Source organism: Chiloscyllium plagiosum, unplaced genomic scaffold, assembly GCF_037043375.1.
Source record: "Chiloscyllium plagiosum isolate Xiang-an unplaced genomic scaffold, Cpla_swu_hap1 HiC_scaffold_7, whole genome shotgun sequence".
In the NCBI taxonomy this organism is placed as follows: Eukaryota; Metazoa; Chordata; class Chondrichthyes; order Orectolobiformes; family Hemiscylliidae; genus Chiloscyllium; species Chiloscyllium plagiosum.
In genome coordinates, this window is record NW_028270145.1 from 64,929,279 (window position 1) to 64,945,265 (window position 15,987).

At 41.8% G+C, this 15,987-nt stretch overlaps 1 protein-coding gene across 3 annotated transcripts in view; it reads right to left on the reverse strand.

Annotated features, from left to right (window-relative positions):
* Nucleotides 1-9,675, reverse strand: part of marchf7 (membrane-associated ring finger (C3HC4) 7) — a 68,242-nt gene extending 58,567 nt beyond the window's left edge. For 2 of the 3 annotated variants that reach the window (XM_043693839.2, XM_043693836.2), the window contains exon 1: nt 9,521-9,673. The gene's annotated coding sequence lies outside the window, so the exon portion shown is untranslated. Of the gene's footprint in view, nt 1-9,520 lie in introns of all 3 variants that reach the window. The other variant, XM_087989094.1, reaches the window with a different exon arrangement.
* Between the last annotated feature and the right edge of the window lie 6,312 nt (nt 9,676-15,987).

The window sequence follows — 15,987 nt, forward strand, 5'->3', positions numbered from 1 at the left end:
TGGAGAAGTTGAGGCGGTTAATGTCGCGGCGGCAGTTGGCTATGAAGAGATCGAGGGCGGGTAAGAGGCCAGCACGGGGTGTCCAGGTAGATGGGGTGTGTTGGAGGCGGGAGAAGGGGTCGTCAGAGGGTGGGCGAGAATCTTGGTTGAAGAAGTTTTTTTTTCTTTAAGGTGTGTGCTGAAGGGCTTATGCCCGAAACGTCGATTCTCCTGTTCCTTGGATGCTGCCTGACCTGCTGTGCTTTTCCAGCAACACATTTTCAGCATAAATCCTTAGGGCCTGATGAGATGCATCCCAGGCTGCTATGGGAGGCAAAGAAGGAAACTTCTGAGGCCCTGGTAGAGAAATCTAATATTATTTTGGCTATAGGTGAAGTGCCAAGTAACTGGAGGATAGCTCATGTGGTTCCTTTGTTCAAAAACAGCAACAGGGTTAGGCCAGGTCATTACAGACCAGTTAGACTAGATAGGCTAGGTTTGTTTTCTTTTCTTTCGAGCAGAGGAGACGGAGGGGAATATCTGATTGAGGTATACAAAATTATGAGCAGACAGAGTACATTGAAAGAATCTTTTCTCCCATGACAGACTTGATTACGAACAGAGGACATCAGTTTAAGGTGAGGAATAAGTGGTTTAGAGGAAATCTGGGAAAATTCTTTTCACCCAGAGAGTGGTAGAAATATGGAATGTGCTATCTGAGGTGGTGAAGGCAGGTACTCTCAACATTTAAGCAGCATCTGGACGTGTACTTAAAATGCCAGGAGAAAGTGAGGACTGCAGATGCTGGAGATCAGAGTAGAGAGTCTGGTGCTGGAAAAGCACAGCAGGTCAGGCTGCATCTGAGGAGCAGGAGAATTGACATTTCGAGCAAGAGTCCTTCATGAGGAATGAGACTTAAAATGCCAGGGCAAATGAGGCTGTGGACCAATTGCAGGTAAATGGGATTTGTGTAGCTTGTTGTTTGTTGGTTGGCATAGACATGGTGAGCTGAAGGGCCTATGTTTCTATGCTTTATGACTAAATCATTCATTAACAAGTAAAAAAGCTTTAGATGATGTCAGAATTCTTGACTCAGTGGTTAAAACACTCATTTCAAGGAGGGATTTGATCACGGCATGCTTAAAATCTCTGGAAAAACAATAGGCGCAATGAGATGGTTGGTGGTGGAGGTTGTTTGTCGGACAGGAGATCTGTGACCAGCGATGTACCACAAGGATTGCTGCTAGGTTCACTGCTTTTTGTCATTCATATAAATGATTTGAATATAGGAGGTATGGTTAGTAAGTTTGCAGATGACACCAAAATTAGTGGACAGTGAAGAAGATTATCTCAGAGTACAAATGATCAAATGGGTCAATGAACCGGGGAGTGGCAGATAGAGTTTAGCTTAGATAAATAGGAGGTGTTGCATTTTGGCAAGGCAAATCAGGGCAGGACTTATACACTTAATAGTGAGATCCTGGGGAGTGTTACTGAACTAAGGGATCTTGGGTTCCTGGAAAGTGGAGTCACAGGTGGACAGGGTACTGAAGGCGGTGTTGACATGCTTGCCTCCATTGGTCATTTGCATTGAATATAGGAGTTGGGATGCCATATTGTGGCTGTTTAGGCCACTATTGGAATACTGCATCCTATTCTGGTCTCTCAGACATAGGAAAGATCATAGAATCTCTACAGTGTGGAAACAGGCCTTTTGGCCCAACACGTCCACACCAACCCTCTAAGGAATATCCCACCCAGACCCACTTTGTTACTCTGCATTTCCCCTGCCAATTCACCTGACCTGCACATCTTTGGATGGAAGCTGTTAAACTTGAAAGGGTTCAGAAAGGATTTACAAGGATGTTGCCAGGATTGAAGGGTCTGAGCTATAGGGAGAGGCTGAACAGGCCAGGGTTATTTTCCTTCAAGTGTCAGAGGCTGAGGGGTGACCTTATAGAAGTTTATACAATAATGAGGGGATGAATCAGGTGAATAGCCAAAGTCTCTTTCTCAGGGTAGGAGAGTCTAAAACTAGAAGGCATAGGTTTAAGATGAAAAAGAAAAGATTTAAAAGTGACCTGAGGGGCAACATTTTCATGTATAGAGAGTAGTGAGTGTATGGAATGACCTGCCAGAGAAAGTGGTGGAGGCTGGTACAATTAAAAGGCACCTGGATGGGTACATGAATATGATGTGGAGGTGACAATGTGGGACTTGGGTGAACAAAGTCAGATGTCACACAAACACCAAGTCAAAGTCCAACAGGTTTATTTGAAATGGGGCAAGAGACAAACCCTCATCGTGCAACTCTTATATCGACCATATTATTCCAGCCATTTGGTTTATCTTAAGAATCATCTTAGTTTTGATTTTTTGTGTAATTATTGAGGGGGCGCAAGCAAGAGAGGGCATCTCTGTTCTCCCTCTGATGCTGCCCAATTTGCTGAGTGCTTCCATAATTTTCTGCTTTTATCTTGGGTGTTCATAACCTTGCTGTGGATGATTCCATTGATGTCACATCTGGGTTGAAACTTGGCTCACACATGTTGACACCTTTGCCCTGACTCAAAAAAAGGCAGCCTTACTTAACGTTCCACCATTTGCTCTGACCAAAATGCCATGGTAGCCAAATCTCATTTTGTTAATTCCCAGGCTGTGTTAAAACTTTCTTGTCCTTTGAACCAGCCAAGCTGTTCCAGTCACTCAATCTCTTCTTTGTAATTCTCACTCCTTATTGCACAACAAATTCAATCCTCGGTTTCTAACAGATATTCTAACTCCTTTCAGCCTGCAGTCCCTGTATGGAAAAAACGATCATCTTGGGTGATTTCAATCTTCATCTCAACTCGCTTTGCTTACTCTCAAAGTTCACTAATCTCCTGTACTCCCTAAACCTCTCTTGCCACAAACTCCCCTACCCATATTTTTGGCCAGCATCCTCAATCTTGTATCTCATAATTTGAATATTCTGATCACAGACAAGATCCTTCTTTCATATTCCACTTCCTTCTGCCACAACCTCATACAATATCAACTCTCCAATGTCATTTACAACACCACTGTCAAAGGTCTTTTGACCCCCTCACTCCCCAACATTTCTACAATAGCTTGACTCAATCAATTCCTCATCTTTGCCTCCCTTATCCTCAGTACAACTTTTACTATTTCACTAAAATATTTCCCCTTGATGATGACCCAAACTTTCTCCCTTTGAAGTCTAGCTATAGATCGTTTCACAGACTAATATCCACATGTTGTATTAGACAACCAAAATCTTTCAGAGAACAAAACCTTTTTTTATAAATCTATAGTTTAAACACCAATATCAGTTTCCACCCTTCCCTCAAGACATTATTCCTGTTCAGCAACTTACTGCCCCATTTGGGAAGAACACTGCTTTTCTTTAAAAGAAAATCAACCGGTTTTTGATTTATTCTGACACATGCTTGGGTCAGGCCAGACTTGAATCTAATCATCCAGCCCAGAAATCATCATTGCACCGAGAGAGCCCTCAATACATGACTCTGACAACGCCGACAGTGCAGCGTTCCTTCAGAATTGTCAGCCATAATTCTTTGCTCAAATTCTGGAAAATGTGTGATTTGGAACTGCGTGTGCTAGCGTTTAAGCCTCTTGTGATTTGAACAAGCTACCCTCTGGAGCCAGACATTCTACCATCATGCCACAAGCCCAGACAAGAATCAAACTCTTTCTAAAGGAGCTGTGACGTGAATAGTTGAAAAGAACAAAGGAGCTTTAATTATTTTAAGCAACCTGTTCCGGCGTGTCAGGTCACACCTGGGGGCAGGTGGGACCTAAGCCTGGGCCCTATAACATAGAGGCAGGCATAGTACCATTGCGCTAAGAACCCAGCATTTAGATATTTTAAATCAACCGTTCAGAAATGTTATGGCATACCTCTAGAGCAGGTGGGATTACATCCAGACTTCTATGCAGCTATTCTGGTTTACCCTTAAAGTAACTAGTAGTTCAAACACTGACAGACTTGTTTATTTAGCCATTCATTGCCAGATCCAGATTGACCACAGGCACTCTTGGCTGATCAAATAGCCTTTTTCAACTGGATGATCTGGAATGCTTTGGATAAATGCATGAGGTTCATTAATGCCATTAAGTAAGTCTAAGTTACTGATATCAAATGGAGAAGGAAGTTCATATTAACCCTTTACCAGAAGAGTAGCTCAAGCTTGATAAATAATAAATAGGTTTTTATACATTATTTAATTTTTAGTTATATCACATTTGAGATACATGATAAGTGAGAGACATGTTAAACAGCAAGTACATAACATTCAGAGAGTTTGAGACAAACAACCAGTTAGGTCTCTACAGGAACAGTCCTCTACATTGCTGTGGGCAACGCTTCTAATGATGTAAGTTAACCCTTTCAGATACTGTCTTATGTAACATCTACCATGAAGTTTTTTCTAGTTACTGAAACAGTTATAAAAGAAATTTAAAATAAGTCACTTTTCCCATCACTTTGTACCCTAAAAAATAGATGACTTGCACTGCTTGAGATATTTGCGCTTTTTAAAGTGGAAAAATTACATTGTACTGGCATTAAGGCTTTAAGAATATTTTCCGCTATACAATTAAAAGAGATGTATATTTCTGCCAAGATAACTTTTTTAAAAAAAAAGTCTGATTTTTCCACTCATTCAAATTATTTTAACTATTTTCTTAATAAGCAGCCTTTCTGCAAAATTATTTTGCAATTTCCCTCATTTTAAACAATTACTAAATATTTACACAAATCCTTGTAGATCACGACACAAGCCTTTTCTGTAATTTTCACTATTTCCAGCTTTAACTTCTAGAGGCAGGCTTAGCATTGTGATCAGTTCTGCAGCATTTTTAAACTGGCAGCTCCATTCACAGAAGCTAACTGACTGTGTGCTTGTACACCCACAACTTCCTCAATTTTGATCTTCCTCCTTAATGCTAACCTGAAGAAGCCTCGAGCTCTATCTAGAGAATCTGCACTATTGTTCACTATGTTATATATGTTACAGTGGTGCCCACTGCAGCTATCATCTCAATGGCTAAGTTAAATCTTCAAATGATCATTGCTTATAACGTCATGGTTGTGTGCACTTGCACCATTTGGGATGTGACAAGTAGATTCATTGCCACCAATCCTACTTTGAGATATTATTCCAAGTTACTAAAACCAAATGGAAAAGGATACCCCATTAAGTCTTTAGCAGAAGACTGGCTCAGTCTTGATAACAGAGGGAAAATGAGGACTGGTCAGGTTACATCAGAGAAGCAGAAAAGTCAACGTTTTGGGCGTAAGCCTTGATCTTTCCTGATGAATAGCTTATGTCCAAAATGTTGATTCTCCTGCTCCCTAGATGCTGCCTGACCTGCTGCGCTTTTCCAGCATTACACTCTCGACTTTGATCTCCAGTATCTGCAGTGAGGATTGCAGATACTGGATTCAACTATTCCAATATTCTTCTTGGAAGTTTCCCCATATTGCACACTCCACAGATTATCACTCAGAAAATTCTGCACTCTGTATCCAAGGGGACATCAAGTCCCATCTACTTTAATTCTACGGTCATGGGTCTACACTTATTTTCAGTCCACCAATCCAATCATGAAAAGTTACAATTTTCTGCCTTGTAGTCCATATTCTTCTGTAGGACTTGCCTCAGTATCTGTAACCTCCTCCATCTTGCAGCACTCTCAGACTCTGGGTTCCTCTGATTCTTGTCTTGTTTGTGACCTCATGTCATGTTTGATGCCAGTGGCTATTGTGCTTTCAGCTCTGTAGGTTCTAGAGTGTAGAATGACCTCCATTAAATCTCTGCCCCTCCACTCCTTTGACTAAACTTTTTCACTAATCCCAATAGCTCTTCCTTTATTCATCAGTTCAGAGGAAAGCTCACTGGATCCAAAACGTTAACTCCGATTTCATGTCACAGATGCTACCAAACTTTCCGAAGTTTGATTTCACTCCTGTGAAGGGCGACACTTTCCCGAATAAAGATCCAAAACGTTTGTGGAATATAACCAAACATTGAGTCAGATTCATTCTTTCAAGGATAACAGCAACAGGAAGACTTGTAATCGCATTCTCAGTGTTTACAGGTATTAAACAAGTTTGTTATTAGTTTCATTACAAAACACTGTAAATTCTAACGTATCATTTCTGGTTGAGCTAAACACATGGAATAGATTGTAGTAAATTGCATGAAAGAGTTAACAAAGACAGATTGTATAAAATTCCCATATTAGTTCTGAGCACTTGATGCAGTGTAGAGCAGATCAAGGATCTCTCAAGAGAAACACTAGCATAATGATCGTTTTGGGATCAATAATCCAGAGGACTGAACTAATAATCCAGAGATTCAAATCGCACCATGGCAATTCGGTAATTTAAAGTTAGGTAAATTACATCTGGAATAAAATGCTCACAGTGACTATGAAACAACTGGAGAAACTTACAGATGAATGCTCATGGATAGGCACAAAGTGGGTCAAGCCTGCAATCATTGCTAAGTTGATAATTTGGAAATCAACTCTTTGTATACTTTTGGACAAAAACACACTGATTGATTGATTGATGTTCCAGCTTCCACTACAGCAAAAGCCCAATTGAACTAACACACAGGCACTAGAGTTGAATTTCAGACAGCTGTCATGCAAAGTTAACTTATTTCCTTGCAACTTCAGGTGCTACCTTTTTATGGATTACTGTATTCAAAAGGTGTATACAGGGAGTCACAGCAGTCCAGCAATCTAACCTTCAATAGATTGTTAGGATTATGAGATACTTTCCTGGGTAAATTTGTCCACAAACCTGTCCCACTCCACCATATCTTTGCTCTTACATGGCCCACCAAATCCAGACTGCTGCCATCCAATTTAGGATGTATTACTTCAGCCAGCTCTTGTAGGCCCAGAGCCACTGTAGGTTGTCCTCCAAGGACATTTGCTGTCTCCATGAAAATCAACAGCATTCCACCAGCCGCTGGGATAACACTGCACTGGAGCAGTAAAACAGACAGATTCACACAGTTTGGATCATTCTAAAAAGAGTAATATCCATGTAAAGGGAGGTAACTCAAAAGTTTCACTGGGTTGATTACTAGGGGTGAGGAAGGTTGAGCACATTGAGCCAATCCTTAATGGAGTTCAGAAGAATAAGACGGGATGATATCAAAACATACAACATCCTAAGGAAGCTTGACAGGGTAGATGCTGAGAAAATATTTCCCTGTGCGAGAGAACTTGGAACAAGTGGCAAAGTACTAGAATTAGTGGTCACCTTATTTAAGATGAAGAGGAGAATTTAGCACAGTAGGTTTGGTCATTGAATATATTTGAGGTTCAGTTAGAGAGATTTCTGATCTACACAAGATATGCTCTTAATTTGTACGCTCTTGTGGAAGGCAAATGTCGAGGGCATACACAAGGATGATTAATGCAATATGCCATATAACAACTAATGATATTTGGTTGAAATGTAGTGATCTTATTTTTGGACAGCCACACGGACACAGGAAATTGGTGCTGTTATTAGTGGGATTGGACACTTGTGATTTCCACAGGCATCTCAGCCACAAAAAGGACTGTCTGGATTGCCTGCTCCCTCTTTCTCAGCAAATAGCTGCTGCCAACACACAACTCTCTCATATTGGTACAATTGTACAGCATGAAGTAGACATGTACCAGTGTCACTCTGCAGGCCCCATTCAAATTAGCATTTCCATGGTGTCTCACTTTCTATAAGCACTCCGAAAGCTTGTACTTCCAAATAAATCTGTTGGACTATAACCTGGTGTCATGTGATTTTAACTTTGTCCATCCCAGTCCAACGCCAGCACCTCCACATCATGACTTTGCATATGCATAGTTGCACAACGGCGTTATCTACCATGTTGAGCAAATAGTCACCTAGTAACTAAACTTTGATATGGTGGTTCAAATCGAGTTTTCAGTACAGAATAAAAGTATTCAGTACAGAATAAAAGTATGCTGCCAGGATGCTGGGCATTGACTTGGGCAACAGTGGAGCACTGAAGGAAAGCAATCCCTCTTAGTTCTGGTGTAAGACAGAAGTGACATGCAGTGCCAGCAAAACATCATCTGCACAGTTAATAACATCCTGAACCACAAGAAAACCCATAGTCTGAACAAAAACACATGCCTGCTTCTCCCTAATAAATGAACAAAATGTAGTTAACTCCCTAAATGTAGGGAACAGCAGATGGCAACTCAAGGTGCTGCCAACATCTCTTGCCCAAACTAGAAAGAACCAAACATGTTACAAGTTCATAACCATGGTCTTTGCTCTACTGAGGCTTCAGTTGAGAGTGCAGTAGGTAGTATACTTCAGGAAGGTCATTCTTACTGAAAACAGCAGATGTTTCAATCATCATTCATCACCAAGGTTCAGGATGGAGTACTTTGGGCAGAAATGGCCCTTTAGGGAGAAATATTTCTCAACCTCCCCCTTCCATTAGCATCCATTGCTATGCTTGGCCAGATTATATTTGAAGAGATTGCCTACAACACATATGTTTGGGAACAACTAGCTTGTCAGAGGCCTTGAAATCAGCAATCACTTTACTACCAAACTGCTTCCTGTAAAAATTCTGCAACTTTAAAACAAATATAGAAAGGAAATATCCCCAAGTTCAAAATAAGGCTGCAAATATTTCTTTAAATAGTATGAAATCAATGGTGGGTAGGGGAAGCTCCTTCCTACCAACTGACACATACTTATTTGCACTATAAGATGCAATTGCTTCCAACATGTTACAACTGGTGTGAAATCACTACTGTATACCACACTCTGCATACTTCCAGATGCTTCGCCACTCACCAACATAGCACTAAGCACAATCTGTCCCAAGTATACACAAATAATATTTTTGAGGTCTAACAGTACCTACAGCATTTCCATCTCTCCACCATACCACTTCCCCAACTGTATTTTATCCAAAAGCCGAGCTTAAAATTAAATCAGTACACCGACAAAACATAGGCTCCAAGTTATGCTCTTCAATGTCTTGAACATTCCCTTATCTCCATTAGGATTACCATCGCAGGTTTCCTCCAGAACAGATTTTTTTTTTTTAAAAACTCAACAATATTAAACCACTGTCAGACTTTGTTCATACTTCTACGATGATGTATTCCAACGTTACGAAACTGTTAGCCCGAATGGCGATCAGACTATTGAGAAGATATTCGTACATCGATAGAAATTGCAAAAACCGTACAAGTAATTCGAAGCAATTTCTCCAAGGTCAAATAAAAGTTAACTGTTTTTCATCGAATTTTTCACAAGTCAGTAAGTAACTGGCTCTGAACAATCCGTGGACTATCCAGGCGTTTAGCTCGAGTACTTCCTTCCCTGCTGCAGGCCCAGCCGACCATTAGTCCAACAGGCCGGCGGTGTTTAAACTCTCAAACACTTTTTAAAGGCAGCAGAAACAAGCTACTTACGTCCCTTCGACACGCACCAGCCGATATTTACAAGAGAACACGAAAAACTCACCTTTTGAATATTAACTGAACATCGATAACAGCGAGCACTGCTAACAGCGTCTTCCGGTGAGAATCAGGACGGCCGGATGTAGATTACACGTCAGTTCCGGCGGCGGTGTCCATTCTGAGGTCACTGCCTTCAGGCTGGGGGAGGCCCTGACAGACTGGGCCTGTGTGTCAAATGTTACACTGTTTATACCAAAGCTAGTTGCTGTTTTGTACTTTTAAATCGGGAAGCACATCCGCGGTTTTAAAACTCCTAGTCACTTTTCCTCATTCCGCCCACCTTAAACCTTAGGTCATTCAAAGCTCCTATTGGCTGTCTTGAAGTCGAAGCAAATCCTATTCCCCATCTCTCAGTGAAACGAAAGATGTGAGGTTTTCTGCCTTGGTAGAAAAAACGAGAGGAAGGCGGATTATTATCTGAATAGCTATAAATTGAGATTTTAATTTGATTTATTGTTATCACATAGCGTCATATAGATGTACAGCATGGAAACAGACCCTTCTGTTCAACTCGTCCATATCGAGCAGATATCCCAACCCAATCTAATCCCACCTGCCAGCACCAGGCCCATATCCCTCCAAACCCTTCCTATTCATATACTCATTCAGATGCCTTTTAAATGTTGCAATTGTATTGGCCTCCACCACTTCCTCTGGCAGCTCATTCCATACATGTACCACCTTCTGTCTGAAAAAGTTGCTCCTTAGGTCTCTTTTCTATGTTTACCCTCTCGCCCTGAACCTATGCGTTCTACTTCTGGACTCTCCAACCCCAGGGAAAAGACTGTCTATTTATCCTATCCATGCCCCTCATGATTTTGTAAACCTCTATAAGGTCACTCCTCAGCTTCCAACACTCACAGCAGAAGGTTTTGTTTTGCCTGCAGTAACAGGCAGACATACCACACAAAGATCATAGGGTGATAGAACAAAGCAAGAAGTACAAAGTTATGACTGCAGAGAAGGTGCTCAAAAAGCAAGTTTAATTTGAGACGCCTGTTCAGAAGTCTAATAATAGCGGGGTAGAAACTATTCTTGAGCCTGGTCGTACGTGTGCTTCAGCTTTTGTGTCTTTTGCCTGACAAATGAGTTTGGAAGAGATTATAACCGGGATCTTTGATGAGAGAGGTGAATGTGCTGAGACCTGGATGTGCTCGTAACGAGTCACTGAAAGCATGCAGGTGCAGCAGGCAGTCAAGGAGACAAGTGGTATGCTGGACTAGAGAAATTGAAGTTTTGGTCAAGAATAAGAAGGAAGCATATGTCAGGTATAGGCAGCAGGGTTTGAGTAATTCCTTAAAGGCAATAGGAGAATACTTAAGAGGAAAATAGGCAAAAAGGGGACATGAGATAGCATTGTCAAATAGGGTTAAGGAGAATCCAAAGAGGTTCTCCAAATACATTAAGGACAAAAGGGTAACTAGGGAAAGAATAGAGCCCCTTAAAGATTTGCAAGGCCATCTATGTGTGCAACCACAGATGGTGTAGATATTAAACAAATATCTTACATCAGTGTTTACTGTAGAGAAGGATATGGAAGATAGAGAACACGGGGAAATAAATAGCAACATCTTTTAAAATGTCATATTACAGAGGCGATGGTATTGGACATGTTAAAACACAAAGGTGGATACATCTCTGGGACCTTATCGAGTGAACCCTAGTCTCTGGGAAGCTAGGGAAATGATTGCTGGGCACCTTGCTGTGATATTTTATCATCCATCGCCACAGGTGAGGTGTCGGAAGACTGGAGGTTGGCTAACATGGCGTCACTATTTAAGGAAGGTGATAAGGAAAAGCCAGGGAACTATAGACCGGTGAGCCTGACATTGGTGGTGGGCAAGTTGTTGGAGAGAATCCTGAGGAATAGGATTTACATGTTTTTGGTAAGGCAAGGACTAATTAGAGATAGTTAACATGGCTTTGTGTGTGGGAAATCCTGTCTCATGAACGTGATTGAGTTCAAGGTCTGCATAAAGATTTGTAGCTTGGGTGCCGGTCGCCATAGTTGTGGGTATGTTCGTTGAGTTGGGTAGTTGATTTGCAGACATTTTGACCCCTTTGGTTACTGATATCCTCAGTGCTTTAGAGCCTTTTGTGAAGTGCTACTGTACTGTGTAATCTTGAATTTATTTTGTTTTGTTCTTGTTGCTTCCGGTTGCAGTGGTTGGTTTGCTGGGTCTATGTCAATATGTTTATTGATGGAGTCTGTGGATGAGTGTCATGCCTCCAGAAATTCTCTGGCTGTCCTCTATTTAGCTTGTCCTATTATTGTTGTGTTGTCCAAGTCAAATTTGTGGATCTTGTCATCTGTGTGTATGGTTACCAGGGACAACTGGTCATGGTGTTTAGTGGCTAATTGGTGTTCATGGATGTAGATTGCTAGCTGTTTGCCTGTTTGTCCGATGTAGTGTTCTGTGCAGTCTTTGCATGGAATCTTGTAAATGACATTTGGTTTGCACATGCTGCTTATTGGGACATTTTTTATATAAGGTAGCAGGGCTAGTGTCTTAGTTCGTGGCATGTCCTCGTCACGTTGCTTGTCTGCTAGGCATCTGTGGATGAAATTGTGGGGATATCCGTTCTTTGTAGAAGTGTTCTTCTTCCCTTCGCAGGTCAAGAGTGCTGCTGTATCTTTGTAGCCCTTTTGAACAGGGTCCCAACGCAGCCTCTCGTGTGTTTGGGTGGTTGCTGTTGTGATTCAATATCTGGTCCATGTGTGTGGCTTTCCTGTACACTTTGTTGTGCATACACCATCCTGTGTTCTTTCTGCCATCACATCCAGGAATGGGAATTGATTGTTAGTTTCCTCCTCTCTCATAAATTTGATCCCTGTGAGCATTGTGTTGGTGTGAGTTCTCGATCTCTGTTCTCTTAATTATTACAAAAGTATCGTTCCCATATCTGATCCAGAGTTTGGGTCTGATTTGTGGGAGGGCTGTTTGTTCCAGTCTTTGCATCGCTGTTTCTGCTATGAGCCTGGAGATGAGTGGGTCCAGAGGTGTTCCACTGATTTGTTCATATATCTGGCTGTTGAATATGAAGTGTGTCGTCAAGCACAGGTCTAGTAGTTTGAGTATACAGTCCTTGTTTATAGGTTCCCCCTCGTGTCATCTGTTCTGTTTGTCCTGGAGGTTGGCTATTGTCTCTCTGGCTAGGTTTTGTCAATTGAGGTAAACAGTGCCATTACACTGAATGAAACCATTGCTTTGTCCTTGACATGACCAGTTGTCACTGGTAGCCATACACACATATGACAAGGACCACAAATTTGACTGGGACAACACAACGATAATAAGATAAGCTAAATAGAGGACAGCTCGAGAATTTCTAGAGGCATGGCATAAACAAGAGGAAGCAGCAGGAATGAAACCAAATAATTCGAAAAAACACAGTACAGCAGCGCTTCACAAGAGGCTCTAAAGCACTAAGGATATTACCTAGAAAGAGGATGAAACGTCTGCAAATCAATTCTTTTTTTTTGTAGAAGTAACAAAGAGGATTGATGAGGGCAGATGTGATCTGTATGGACTTCAGTAAGGTGTTTGACAAGGTTCCCATGGGAGACTGGTTAACAAGGTTAGGTCACACGGAATAGAGGGAGAACTGTGGGCGGCACGGTGGCACAGTGGTTAGCACTGCTGCCTCACAGCGCCAGAGTCCAGAGTTCAATTCCCGCCTCAGGCGACTGACTGTGTGGAGTTTGCACGTTCTCCCCGTGTCTGCGTGGGTTTCCTTCGGGTGCTCCGGTTTCCTCCCACAGTCCAAAGATGTGCAGGTCAGGTGAATTGGCCATACTAAATTGCCCGTAGTGTTAGGTTAGGGGTATGGGTGGGTTGCCCTTCGGCGGGTCGGTGTGGACTTGTTGGGCCGAAGGGCCTGTTTCCACACTGTAATGTAATCTAATCTAATCTAAAATCTAAAAACTAGCTATTGGATACAGAACTGGTTTGAAGATACAAGATAGAGGGTGGTGGTGGTGGAAAGTTGCTTTTCAGACTGGAGTCCTGTGACCAGTGGTGTGCTATAAGGATCGGTGCTGAGTCCAATACTTTTTGTCATTTTTATGAATGATTTGGATGCAAATGTAGGAGATATGGTTAGTAAGTTTGCAGATGAAACCAAAATTGGAGGTGGTAGTGGACAGCGAAGAAGGTTACCTCAGAGTACAATGGGATCTTGTTCAGAAGGGCCAATGGGATGAGGAGTGGCAGATGGAGTTTAATTTAGATAAATGTGAGGTGCTGTGTTTTGGAAAGGTAAATCAGGGAAGGTCCTAGGGAGTGTTGCAGAACAAAGAGACCTTGGAGAGCAGGTTTATAATTTCTTGTAAGTGGAGTCACAGTTAGATAGGATAGTGAAGAAGGTGCTTGATATGCTTCCTTTATTGGTCAGTTCATTGAATATATGAGTTGGGGAGGTCATGTTGCAGCTGTACAGGACATTGTTTAGGCCGCTGTTGGAATACTGCATGCAATTCTGGTCTCCCTGCTATAGAAAGGATGTTGTGAAACTTGAAAGGATTCAGAAAAGATTTACAAGGATGTTGCCAGGATTGGAGGGTCTGAGCTAAAGGGAGAGGCTGAATAGACCGGGGCTATTTTCCCTGGAGCATCGGAGGCTGAGGGGTAACATTATAGAGGTTTATAAAATCATGAGGGGCATGAATAGGGTAAATAGACAGGGTCTTTTCCCTAGGATGGGGGAGTCCAAAACTAGAGGGTACAGGTTTAAGGTGAAAGGGGAAAGATTTAAAAGGGACCCAAGGAGCAATCTTTTTATGGAAAGAGTGGTGCGTATGAAATGAGCTGACAGAGGAAGTGATGGAGGCTGGTACAATTACAACATTCAAAAGGCACCTGGACAGGTATTTGAATAGGAAGGGTTGAGAGGGATATGGGCCAAATGCTGGCAAATGGGACTAGATTAGGTTAGGATATCTGGTCAGCATGGACGAGTTGCACAGAAGGGTCTGTTTCATGCTGTATGTCTCTGACTCTAATTTGAGTACAGAAGCAGTGATCTCTGACTGCAATTATGTAGGGGTCTTGGTGAGATTACATCTGGCATATTTTGTGCATGTTAAATTCCTTATCAGAGGAAGAATGTTACATAGATGATGGAATGTTATAGTGCAGTACAGGTCCTTCAACCCTCAATGTTGCACCGACCTGTGAAATCAATCTGAAGCCCATCTAACCTACACTATTCCATTATTATCCATATGTTTATCCAATGACCATTTAAATGCCTTAAAGTTGGCGAGTCTACTACTGTTGCAAGCAGGGCATTCCATGCCCTTACCACTCTCTGAGTAAAGAACCTATTCTGACATCTGTCCTATATCTGTCACCCCTCAATTTAAAGCTATATCCCCTCGTTTTAGCCATCACCACCTGAGGAAAAAGCCTCACTGTCCACCCTATCTAATCATCTTGTATGACTCTATTAAATCATCTCTTAACCTTTTTTTCTCTAATGAAAACAGCCTCAAATGCCTTCGTCTTTCCTCATAAGACCTTCCCCCCATAGCAGGCAACATCCTGGTAAATCTCGTCTGCATCCTTTCCAATGCTTCCTATAATGTGGCGACCAGAACTGTGTGCAATACTCCAAGTGTGGCCGCACCAGAGTTTTGTACAGCTGCAACATGACCTCATAGCTCCGAAACTCAATCTCTCTACTAATAAAAGCTAACAACCTCTATGCCTTCTTTACAACTCCAGCAACCTGACTGGCAACTTTCAGAGATCTATGCATGTGGACACAGAGATTTCTCTGCTCATCCATATTACCAAGAATCTTACCATTAGTCCAGTACTCTGTATTCTTGTTACTCCTTTCAAAGTGAATCACCTCATGCTTTTCCGCATTAAGCTCCATTTCCCACCTCTCATCCCAGCTCTGCAGCTTAACTCTGTCCCTTTGTAACCCGCAACATCCTTCCGCATTATCCACAACTCCACCGACTTTAGTGTCATCCGCAAATTTACTAACCCATCCTTCTACGCCCTCATCCAAGTCATTTATAAAAATGACAAACAGCAGTGATCCCAAAAGTGGTACACCACTAGTAACTGAACTCCAGAACTAACATTTCCCATCAACCACCACCCTCTGTCTTCTTAAAGCTAGCCAATTTCTGATTCAAACTGCTAAATCACCCTCAATCCCATGCTTCTGTATTTTCTCCAATAGCTTACTGTGGGGAACCTTTTCAAATGCTTTACTGAAATCCACATACACCACATCAACCGCTTTACCCTCATCCACCTGTTTGGTCACCTTCTCAAAGAACTCAATAAGGTTTGTGAGGCATGACCTACTCTTCACAAAACTATGTTGACTATCCCTAATAAATTATTCCTTTCTAAATTATTATAAATCCTATCTCTTAAAATCCTTTCCAACACTTTACCCATAACTGAAGTAAGGCTCACTGGTCTATAATTACCAGGGTTGTCTCTACAC